This window comes from Ranitomeya imitator, chromosome 1 (genome assembly GCF_032444005.1).
Source record: "Ranitomeya imitator isolate aRanImi1 chromosome 1, aRanImi1.pri, whole genome shotgun sequence".
NCBI lineage: Eukaryota > Metazoa > Chordata > Amphibia > Anura > Dendrobatidae > Ranitomeya > Ranitomeya imitator.
Genome location: NC_091282.1, coordinates 471,824,177 through 471,836,814, shown reverse-complemented (window position 1 = coordinate 471,836,814; position 12,638 = coordinate 471,824,177). Strand labels below are relative to the sequence as shown.

Sequence of the window (12,638 nt, the reverse complement as noted above, 5' to 3'; positions counted from 1 at the left end):
ATTTGTTCATTTTGCTTTCGTCTTGCATTCTATAATTCTATAATTTGTAAATTTAAGGAATTATCCAGTTGTTATCAAATAGACATTAGAAATCGGTAAATGTTGCTTGGGACTGACCTCTATATTTCTAAACGAGTACCTGCTGAAAAGCATGTCTCTTACTCTTTCTGACTTCATACAACTGTGTTGTTATCAACATAGGAGTGCATATAGTACACATATTTTCTATATACCGTATATGTTAACAATATTGACCCTTAAGCTAGAATACAAATGGTTTTAATATATAATAAAGAAGATATTGCAATTGCATCAATTATTCACTGAAATATGAAGCAGCTTCCTACGACCGTTTATCTCTGCTAGAAAACTGGCCATGCTTATATCTGAAAAGATAACCACACTGTCATTTCCCTTGGAGGGATAAAACGATCACCAAGAGGCAAGTATATAGTATAGAGGATAGAGTGTGGTAGAGTATAGCATACAAAAGGGGTGATCCCAAACCTAAGCCTCAAGTATCACAGGTGGCTTGTGAGCCCATGATTAGAGTTGAGCAAATTTTTCAAAATTTGGTTCCGATTACGATCAGAGGCGAATATTGTTTTTGCAATATTCGCCGAACCCAGCCAAACGTCATTGGAGCCAATGGGAGTTGAAATTACCTAATATGTTTGGAACTGATCATCAAATATAAATGTGGCACAAATAGGGTACCAATATGGCACGAATATGGAAAATCCAGATTTGGTGACCGATTCCGAACATATTCACTGAACTCTACCAATCATCTGTCGAATGCAACTGACTGCCAGCTTAGTACAGATCCAGCAAACAGTTGTTGACTTTTGAGAGTAATCCCATACAGAAAGTTTATAATGATCTTGTGATTGGAGAGATAAATTAAGTTTGGTAAACTAAAGCTAGGACAACACTATGAGTCAGAGATGATGCTAAAGGCTGGATGAGAAAGTGTGGAGGGAGAGCTTGATGTGAGAATACCAAATATGAGAAATGTGGGATGCAAGTATACTATGTAAAAAGCTGAATCACAAGGTCTTGGTGTGCATCTGGCTGGTATACTGGTAAGAGGGGACAGTGGGTGTCACTAGTGGGCATGGGGGTGCTGGATGTTGCTCACAATCATCTCTCAGAGCTTAATGTGGCTCTCAACGTGAGAAAAGCTCTAAACTAGAGTTAAACAGGATGGAGAATAGAGGTTGGTGACATAATAAGTGTGACTCTATACTCCAAGTACTAAACATAAAATGATTAGTTATTTTCAGTTCTTTTCAGATATAAATGAAGCCAGATCCAAGAGACATAGAATAATGGTCAGAGGAAACTAGGAACTTAGACAAGGTTCATGGTTCTTGCATTATATAATCTTCTGCAACATATTGCAATCTACATATCTATCCTATCTGTGTTTAGCACAAAAAACTTGACAACACATTTATCTAGCTCAATTTTAATAGTATATATTTACTTATAGCGACAAATTCTATCATTTGATGTTCTAATACATAACTATTATGGGTTTACTTCTGAGACATTTGTAAACAACAAAATGATTGAAATTATAGTAGAAATCTATTCCTGCTTAGGCCATCAGACTCCTCCATAGGAAGAACAGCACACATGGGAAAGCCGATTAACTACTGGTGGAGGCTGATGGACAGGCCTGGTCACATGCTCTTCCACTTCTAGCCATTTTGAACAATAACAATAAAGATGCAGATGACAAAAGGATGTTCGGGCCATCCATTCATCTGAATGATGTCCGGGCTAAGTTTGGGTACCATGAACATTTTTCAGATATTCGTCTGAACTTGCCAGGCCCCAACATACACAGGTTCGCCCATCACTAGTCATGAATGGACAGCTGCACTTACTAAATGCGCCTTTTTATTTGAAATGGCGGGTAAAAAATTGCTGACTTTCTCAGCAGTTGCTTTTAAAAATGCGCTTATAATTTAATATATATTTTCTCTGACAAGGAAATATTGTAACTCATTCAACTCACATTAAGTATATACAAATGTAATACTTTATTATAAAAGCACCAATAAATTAGTAATGTTTGACTGCTAAAACTGTCAGCTTATAAAATATCTTACAGTAAAACATGATGTTATTTCCTAATTATCATCTTACCATGGTGAAGACAGAATATAAAAATGAACAATCAGCTCTCAGGATTTTTGTGCATTTTATTGAAAGGTCATGATTTAGAGAATGATGGTAATAAAAGAAAAAAATGTCAGCTATCTAAGTGCACCATACTCATAGCTCTTTTACTCACCTTTCCCTTGATCCTGGCAATAATCATACACTGCATTTATTGCAATTATGTGGTTAAAAATAGGCCTGCATCAGGTATTTATATACTGTACATCAAGTATGCCACTAAATTATGGAGGTTACCATGAACAATTCTCTGATTATAATTCCCGTCAAAAACTTGGAGAGTGAATAATAGACCTATAAAAAAACCTGTATGCATTGAGGTATCAGTAGATGGAATAGATTATGTAATTAATTTTAATATAATATTATTCACAATGGTGCTATAAACTCCCACTCCCTAAGCAGCAAACTATGTGACAAATCCACCGGTCACTAACTAGAATAACTATATTACCACTAGATTGTGGCCCGATTCTAACGCATCGGGTATTCTAGAATATGCATGTCCCCGTAGTATATGGACAATGATGATTCCAGAATTCGCGGCAGACTGTGCCCGTCGCTGATTGGTCGAGGCAACCTTTATGACATCATCGTCGCCATGGCAACCATTATGACATCTATGTCGATACTGTGCCCGTCGCTGAATCAGAAACGTGAGATGTCTATGTCCTTTATGACATCATCTTCGCTGTGCCCGTTGCTGGCGGCCTCGACCAATCAGAGACGCGGGATTTCCAGGACAGACAGACAGAAAGACAGACAGACAGACAGACAGACAGAAAGACAGACAGATGGAAAAATCCTTAGACAATTATATATAGATAGTAAATGTCTGCGCCATTGAAAATAGACAATAAAATTGCCACAAACCATACAAGTTAATAAACTCGATATAATATTAGTCAAAGATTAACAATGTACAGCTTTATCCTTGTAGAACATATATACAGTAAAAAGCAACCCACTCTATATTTCTATGTTGTCCAGGAGATTTGCAATAATACTCAGAGGTGGTCAGTAAAAGGAATGGAATTACATATATTTAGCCTGCAATCATGGTATCATAGTGTGTATTCAGCCCGTATATACTCGAGTATAAGCCAAGATTTTCAGCCCAAAATTTTGGGCTGAAAGTGCCCCTCTTGGCTTATACTCGAGTCACAGTGGGCGGCAGGGTCGGCGGGTGAGGGGGAGAGGGCGCTGAGGCATACTCACCTAGTCCCGGCGGTCCTGACGCTCCCTCTGCCCGTCACACGGTCTTCGGTGCTGCAGCTCTTCCCCTGTTCAGCGGTCACGTGGGACCGCTCATTAGAGAAATGAATATGCGGCTCCACCTCCCATAGGGGTGGAGCCGCATATTCATTTCTCTAATCAGCGGTGCCGGTGACCGCTGATAGAGGAAGAGGCTGCGGCACCAAAGACCGTGTGACAGGCAGAGGAAGCGGGACGCCAGGAGTAGGTAAGTATGTCATATTTACCTGTCCACGTTCCACACGCCGGGCGCCGCTCTGTCTTCGCGTCCTCTTGCTCTGACTGTGCAGGTCAGAGGGCGCGATGATGCATATAGTGTGCGCGCCACCCTCTGCCTGATTAGTCAGTGCGGAGAGACGCCGGGACGAGACGCCGGGAGCTGCAAGCAAGAGAGGTGAGTATGGCATATATTTTTTTATTGCAGCAGCAATGGCACAGCTTCATATGGCACAGCTATGGGGCAATAATGAACGGTGCAGAGCACTATATGGCAGCTATGGGGCAATAATGAACGGTGCAGAGCACTATATGGCACAGCTATGGGGCAATAATGAACGGCGCAGAGTACTATATGGCAGCTATGGGGCAATAATGAACGGTGAAGAGCACTATATGGCACAGCTATGGGGCAATAATGAACGTTGCAGAGCACTATATGACACAGCTATGGGGCAATAATGAACGGTGCAGAGCACTATATGGCACAGCTATGGGGCAATAATGAACGGCGCAGAGCACTATATGGCACAGCTATGGGGCAATAATGAACGGTGCAGAGCACTATATGGCACAGCTATGGGGCAATAATGAACAGTGCAGAGCACTATATGGCACAGCTTTCTATGGTACATCTATGGGGAAATAGTGAATGGTGCAGAGCACTATATGGCACAGCTATGGGGCAATAATGAACGGTGCAGAGCACTATATGGCACAGCTTTCTATGGTACATCTATGGGGAAATAATGAACGGTGCAGAGCACTATATGGCACAGCTATGGGGCAATAATGAACGGTGCAGAGCACTATATGGCACAGCTTTCTATGGTACATCTATGGGGAAATAATGAACGGTGCAGAGCACTATATGGCACCGCTATGGGGCCATAATGAAAAGTATGGAGCATCTATTTTTATTTTTGAAATTCACTGGTAGCTGCTGCATTTTCCACCCTAGGCTTATACTCGAGTCAATAAGTTTTCCCAGTTTTTTGTGGCAAAATTAGGGGGGTCGGCTTATACTCGGGTCGGCTTATACTCGAGTATATACGGTACTTGGTGCCTGGCTTTGTGTTGTCAAGTCCAGTTAATTTATTGCACGTTCTCTATGTGTGATTCTTTCAAATAGGTGGTCTGTAATCTGAGATGTAGCAGGGCTTCTCAAAACCGCAGTTGAGGATCTAAATTTGACAATCCATGTTAGTGTCCAGGCCTGTGGCACACATCGGATGGAAATGCTGATTGTCAAAGCTCAAAATAGAGCAGTCACCAGTGGAGCAGAGCGTGCCAATACTGCTACAAATCATTGAGAGATTTAGGCTACTTTATATCTACCTTCATCCATCGGACACGCTCCACTGGCCAAGGAGGTCAGTGCCATGGACTGGAAGATTCGAATTCTGATCTGCCATTTTGAGAAGCCCTGTGTTAGGTCTCGAGTTCCCGCTTCTGCACAGGGGGAATCTCGAGCCATCTCCGCTGCGGTCTCCCATTCTCATCCAGCCGCAGTGGAGTCTGCTCAGCAGGGACGTCAGTCCCAGCGTCTTGCTCAGTCTCACTCTGTACTGAGAGTTACTGCTGCTTCTTCAGCTTCTGCCATTAAAGCCAGTGCTGGTCAGCAGCGAGCGGACTTCTCTGGGACTAAGTCCTTGTCTGCACACACTGAGCATGCCCAGGGCAAGATCTCCCGTTGGAGATCGAGGGTCATGTGCTCATGCTCTGCAGCACATTCCATTGGTCCTCTTGGCAGGTCTTGGAAGGGCAAAGTTTCTGTGGCCACTTCCTGTGCTGCAACTATATAAACTGCGCATGACCGCACGGCCATGCGCTAGTGTACAATTGTTAATGTGTGTATGTTGTGAGTGCAAGTCGTCCTTGGAAACCCCTACCCTATTGAATGTCTGTTCGCGGAAGGTGTATGGCTGCTATCTAGCGCCCGACTTAGCCTACAGCACTTATCACACATTACAGCGTCCAGTTGCTGTGACCGCCAGTACGGCGCCGTGCACTTCCTCTGTGCTTTCCTTACCCAAGCCTGGGTGGTTAGTGGCGTTCGTCAGTGCGGCACCGCATGCACTCTTGTGCCTTAAAATTGTTATTGAGTTTCCTTACACACCCAGTTGCGGTGTTGTGCCAGCAAGGGTCTAATCGGACTTCAATCCTAGTTGGGGTTGAGTTCGCTGACTACTTGCTCGCGCTCTATGTGCGGTACCGTGGTCCTGTGATGCAACAGGATCACTTCCTTCACGCTGGGTGAAGTTTAACCCACGTGTGTATACTTATGAGTACCGCCATATAGTCCGTCATTACTTGGCAGCAGGTTCCATCTCTGCACGGTGGACCCCGGGCTGCGAACGCACCATACTCTATCTGTCTTATTATTTGGTGCGTTCCGCTGGCCCTAAGACCCTGCTACTCCTCACATAACAGTCTAACTATTTGTCAGAAACACATCGGGAATGTGAAATGAACTAACTGGACTTGAAAGCACACATCCAGGTACCAAGTACGCAATATATACTATGAAACCATGACTGCAGTCTGAGTGAGGCCCAAAAAGCAGTAGAAGGCAATAAGAATGTAGCGAAGCATTCTCAAGTTGCCCTTTCCTCAGTTTGAAACGTAATTAAGAAATGACAGATAGCAGGAATATTGGAGGTCAAGATAAGGTCTGGAAGACCAAGAAATATTTCAGTGTGATATGCTCTTAGGATTGTTAGAGAGGCAAGTCAGAACCTGAAGAGTCTCCAATTTTCAGGAATCTTGGTCTCAGTGAGGGCTTATTCTTTGCATGCCGAGATGACGTTTTTATTGATACAATTTGGGATAGATATGATCTATTGATTGCCCATTATTGCATTTTATTGCAAAGTTGTAGTGACCAAAAAAAAAGATCAGATTAAGTCTTAATACTTAGTGACAGATCGGGCGATTCTGAAAGTGGCGATTCCAAATATGTGCACTTTTTATTTTTTGTAATTGTTTTATTTTGAATAAGGCAAAAGGGGGTGATATGAAGATCAGCTATCATGTGCCTGAAAATGTGCGGGCTCATCGCCAGAGTCCGCACCAAAGTGGGGGATGTGACCTATGACGGACATAACACGTCATAGGTCATTAAGGGATTAAGTCTATATTTTTCACCTGACTTACCCACCTTTGACAATATCTCTATTCATGCCACTAAGAAAGCGTCAAACCTACATATGACAACTTTGTGTCTATGTATGACAACCTGTGTCTACACTGTGTTGTATAATTGAATAATTGCAACTGATTTATAAAAATGATGCCTGCAATACTATTTAAACAGTTGCCCTATAAGAATTAAAATTGTTTTAGAATATTTTAATTTGACATTCAAAGAGCATCGATAACGTACAAGCATTTAGCTTTCATTAATGAAAAAAAATAAATAAATAAAAGATCAATAGAGTTCTTTGCCATTAGATTTTCCCTTTTTTGTATGCAGTTAATTATCCAAAGAGCAAATGGTCTTTGCCGCTGGCAGTTTGTGACTTTTGCAGATTTTTTTATTTTTCAATGATCATTTCCTTAATAATCCAGCAGTAAGTTGAAATTTTACATGTTATTAGTCACTTACCTGAGTGTTCACATTTCAGTAATACACAACTGAAATATTACATGTATTGAAAATGTTATATTAGAATACTTTCTCACATTTGTCTCTACACATAGTCTGTCCTGTCCTGACCTTACATGCAGCTTAGTTAGGTTGCCTAGGGCATAATTGTAAGAGACGTGCATAAAAATAGGAATATGGAATTTTTCACATTTCAAACTGCTGGAAATGGTCTGTTGGCCAATAAGACACTATTTATAGTACCAATAAACCAGCAGATAAAACCTAACACACAAATTTATATTTAAAGGTGGTCATAGGTGATCTTCTATGTAGCTTAGCCACATTGCAATAATCTTTTGCAATGCATCTAACTTTAAAATGAGTATCCGCCAAAACAAATTAAAGCCTTATTATTTGTAGGTGCAATATTCTTTGCTGATTAATGTCATCATAATATATCTTTATTGTCGGCAGAACTTTATCTTTCTAAATCCCCAGGGCAGACATATTGCAGATGAAAAATATGACATGCTTGCTACTTGAAGACACCACTAGAGGAATTTTTATTAGTTACAGCGCTTTGGAAAAGTATTCATATCCTGTGAACTTATCCTCATTTTTTCCAGCTTACACCCACAAACTTAAATGGTTTTTATTTGGATTTTATGTAATATACCAAAACAAAGTAGCAAGTATTTTGTGAAGTGTATAAGAAATGATACATGTTGTATAAGTATTTTAAAAATATAATTCTGAAAATCGTGACTTGCATCTGTATTCAGCTCACCCCCACCCCCGCGATTCAATACTTTGTAGGATCACCTTTCGCTGTAATCATTGCTGCAAGTCTTTTGTGGTATGTCTCTAGCAGCTTTGTATATCTAGAGGCAGAAATTTTAATCTATTGTTCTTTGGACACTAGCTCTAGTTCAGCGAGATTGGACGAAGAGCATCTGTGAACTGCAATATACAAGTCTTGCAACAGATGGTTAATGGGATTTAGGTCTGGACTGTGGCTGGGCCATCCACACACATGAATTTGCTTTGATCTAAACCATTCCATTATAGCTCTGGTGGTATGGTTAGGGTCATTGTCCTGCTGAAAGGTGAACCTATGTCCCAGTCTTAAGTCTTTTGCAGCCTCTAACAAATTTTGCTGTGTATTTAGCTACATCCATCTTCCCATCAACTCCGACCAGTTTAACTGTCCATGCTGAAGAAAAAGATCACAACAGTTGACTTTGTTTGACGTTAGGGAGGGTGTTTTCAGGGTGATATGCAGTGTTAATTTTCGGTCACACATAGCATTTTGCCCAAAAAGTTCTACTTTGGTCTCATCTGAACACAGTTAACATCTTCTTTCTTCCACATGCTAACTGTATCACCTACATGGCTTTTGCAAACTGTTAAAGGGATTTCTTGTTATTTGCTTTCAAAAGTGTTTTTTTGTCTATTCACGATTCCATAAAGGTCAGATTTGTAGAGTACATGACCACCTGAGTTGTAGATCTCTGTAATTTCTCCAGTGACCATAAGCCTCTTGGCTTCTTCTCTAATTAGTTCTCTCCCTGCTTGGGATGTCAGTTTAGGTGGACGTTCATGTCTTGGTAGGTTTGCAGTTGTACCATATTCCTTTCATTTTTGGATGATATACTGAAAAGTGCACCGTGAGATGTTCAGAACTTGCACAATTTTTTTCGAACCTAACTCTGCTCTACTCTTCTCCACATTGTTATCCCTGACCTGCTTGGTGTGTCCCATGGTTTTCATGATGCTGTTTGTTCCCTAATGTTTTTAACAAACCTTTGAGACCATCACAGAACAGCAGTAGTTATACTGAGAATTAATAACACACAGGTAGGCTCAATTTACTAATTATATGACATCTGGAGACAATTGGTTACTAAGGATTTTATAGATTTTATTTAGGAGCATCAGCTTTACAAGGGGCTAAATACAAATGCAAGTCAAAATTTTCAGATTTATACTTTTAAAATAAATAGAAAACACATTTTTTCCTTTACACTTGACAAATATTTCCTACTTTGTGTTGTTATATCATATGAAATAAAATACATTAAGTTTGCAGATATTGCATGATAAAAATGTGGTTCATGGGATATGAATATTTTATCAAAGCACTGTAACTGTCCGAGAAAATCAAACTGCGATTATAATAAAATAAATAATGACCATTTTATTTCTATCTCGCCACCATATTCCTCAGTGCTTTACAAATCAGAGGGGACATATACGGTATAGGAGATAAAGGTTTAGGGGGCTGTCAACCTAGTCCAGAATGAAAACCAAATGAGGCTGAGTCCAATCAGACAAACAGGTGGGTGCTCGTTCCGCTGGTGAGCACAGCCACGGAGAAAAGCAAGGATCCAGAACACCAACTCGTGTAAAAATATCAAAGAACATTATTTCGGCATGTCAAGCCATGTTAAAAACATAGGAAACACCTGATGCATTTCTGGCTCGTTACCAGCACCCTTAATCATAGGATATAAAATACAAAGTGGCATAGGCCTATATAAAACAGAACACCAATCAATAAACATGTACGCAATTGCATTAATTATGCACAAGATGTTACAAAGTGGGAAAACAATTAGCAAACACAAAAATATCATTAAACATGAAACAATAAATTCTCAAATTCATGCCTCTAGGATATTTACTATCAAGTTCTAAAATCCAAAAAGCTTCACATATTGTCAAGAGCTTTTGCCTGTTACCACCTCGGATAGGGTTATGTACCTTCTCAAATACATAAAACGCCAAATGGGAAGTATCCCTTTTGTGAACATTGACAAAATGTTTAGAAGCACCAGAATGTGCCGCATTCTTAACATGAATGCACTGCAATACTTTTTTTTACTTTGCGTATAGTACACCCAATGTATTGAATTTGCATGACAGGCAGCTAGTGAAGAGCGAGTATACTCGTTGCTCGGGTTTTCCAGAGCATGCTCAGGTGACCTCCGAGTATTTGTAGCTGCTCAGAGATTTGGTTTTCTTCGCCTCAGCAGCATGATTTACAGCTGCTGGACAGCATGAATACATGTAGGAATTCCGTAACAAACAGGCACTCCTCACATGTATTTAGCTTGTCAAGCAGCCGTATATCATGCAGCTGCGGCAAGGAAAACTAAATCTCCGAGCACTAACAAATGCTCGGGACCACCCGAGCGTGCTCGGGAAAACCCGAGCAACGAGAATACTCGCCCATAACTACAGGCAGCAGATGCAATATGTCACATATTGGGTATAACAATTGTTGAATGAAGCAATATCATAAGATTTACCAGAAGAAGACTGAAACATCTTAGTTTTGTCCAAGGCATAAACGCAAACATTGCATCTGCTGCCTGCACATTTGTAAAAACCGGTAACAAACTGGATGCTAAAAGTTGTTTCAGAAGACTGAGGGAAAGAGCATTGGCCATACTAAAACCTTTTCTAGCAACATATCTACATCCTGTGTTAGTAATTTGCCATTACTATATATGGTGTAGTAAAAATTGAAACAGCACAAAATGTCCTGCACCTATTCCCAGACCAAATGTCCTCCTGCTCTTGTCTCATTTGGTGGGACCTGCACCTATAATATACATTAGACTTAAATGCATGTGACATAAATATCTTTTTACATACAAATTATTAAGTATCTATGTCTTCTGATATTCACTGCAGATATTGCAGATGAAAAGCGTGTTTTCATGCATTCACTAGAAAGATTGTATGGCTCCTATGGATACCTATATGTTTCCATAGTTACGTACAAAAAAAGAACCAGAGGTATTCTGCAGATCCAACAGTCATGTGTTATTCTTCCTGCCCCTTATTTTTGTTAACCTTCAAGTGAAAGTCAAGTGAGACGATGCCCATAAGGTTTGTGTGTAATAATCACTGAGGCTGAAGCACTCCTCACAGCAATCATTTTAATGCAGACTCACTGCTAAATATCCCATGTTTTGACATTGTAGACTAGCGATCTCAAACTTGAGACTGTTTGCAAATCTGCCAAAAACCACCAGAACATGCTGGGAATTATAGCTTTGTAACAGTCCCCCAAAATGCCACATCTTCTGCATTTTAAAACTATATACATGATATATAAGTACAAATGCATACAGAACATTCTAGAATGACTTACCAAATACTTTTGCTCTAAAAATCCCTTCCCTCTTTTCGATTATACAAAGCGTTTGGCCACTGTGTGAAATCAAAGCACAGGACTTGATCATGATAACACCAGCTTGTCAAGCACGGATTCATCATTCATGATTCCACTCTTAGCGTAGTCAACATGAATCTGCAACAACACACGTTACCGCATTTTAATTGGAAAGTAGATAAGTGCTTACTAGTATCAAGAAAACATCAAACACTGATCAATAAGAACGACATCATAGGATACAGCATGGACAAAGGATGAACAACCCTCGACTTGTGGATAATCGATAGAGGTGGGAACCTTGGTTTGGCCAAATTGCTTTATAAGAGGGTCATGATTCATAGAGGCTGATCACATTAGATAAACACATCCACAACCAGTAATACTGATATTTAGAAAAAGATTCATCATGAAAATGGCTCCTTCGGTGTTAACAAAAAAAAGTCAATTATGCCATAAATAAACAACTAAAAACAAATGCCATACATAAACCAAAAATAACTGATCCTTGATTCAATGCTAGAAGAAAATAAAAACACGATAAAGAAAGTCATTAATCACATCTCCTATAATCTCGTATATTTTCAGTCCTAATCCCTTTGTGAATATTCTTGCACCAAGTGAACTGTGACAATTTTAACTTGAAACATTTTTCATTGTTCATTAATGAGTTCATGAGGACATGCAAAAAAAAAATTGAAAAAAAAAAGACGGACATTATTAGTGAGAACACCATCTCGGAAAAGAATATCTTACTACTTTCTTCTTTCTCAGTTTTAATTTTCTCGGTGTTAACCAGGAGCAAAATCATTAGAATGATATTGTTTTGCATGCAATCGATCACTTCAGGATGCATGTGTTGAATCAAAATATTTGGGTTCTTTCATTGAAATTGATTGCAGTAGCGGCGGAGACATTTTGTAAAGTTTTTGCTCTATCATAATTGAACTTTTCTAATAAATCTGTTTCTGGTCACTGTTGGAGGAACGAGCAGGTTTAGACATTACAATGCAATTCTATTGATTTTATTAGGTCTCATGTAATGCTTCATTTATTCTGATGGTATTGAATTCTTGCTCTTAGGTTCCTCAGGATTACAGCTGGTGGATAGGAATCCTAACAGCACGGTCCTGAGTGATCAGTCATTTTTCCTGGTGAGCGTCTTTCATAAAGAGATGGTTCTTCTAAGCCAAACTGGAAGAATAA

The 12,638-nt window shown here is 39.8% G+C and overlaps 1 protein-coding gene across 3 annotated transcripts in view; it reads right to left on the bottom strand.

The window, feature by feature from the left end:
* Positions 1-12,638, bottom strand: part of LINGO2 (leucine rich repeat and Ig domain containing 2) — a 2,506,396-nt gene that overhangs the window by 913,639 nt on the left and 1,580,119 nt on the right. For 2 of the 3 annotated variants that reach the window (XM_069765264.1, XM_069765275.1), the window contains exon 6: positions 11,412-11,570. The gene's annotated coding sequence lies outside the window, so the exon portion shown is untranslated. Of the gene's footprint in view, positions 1-11,411; positions 11,571-12,638 lie in introns of those variants that run through there. The other variant, XR_011320767.1, reaches the window with a different exon arrangement.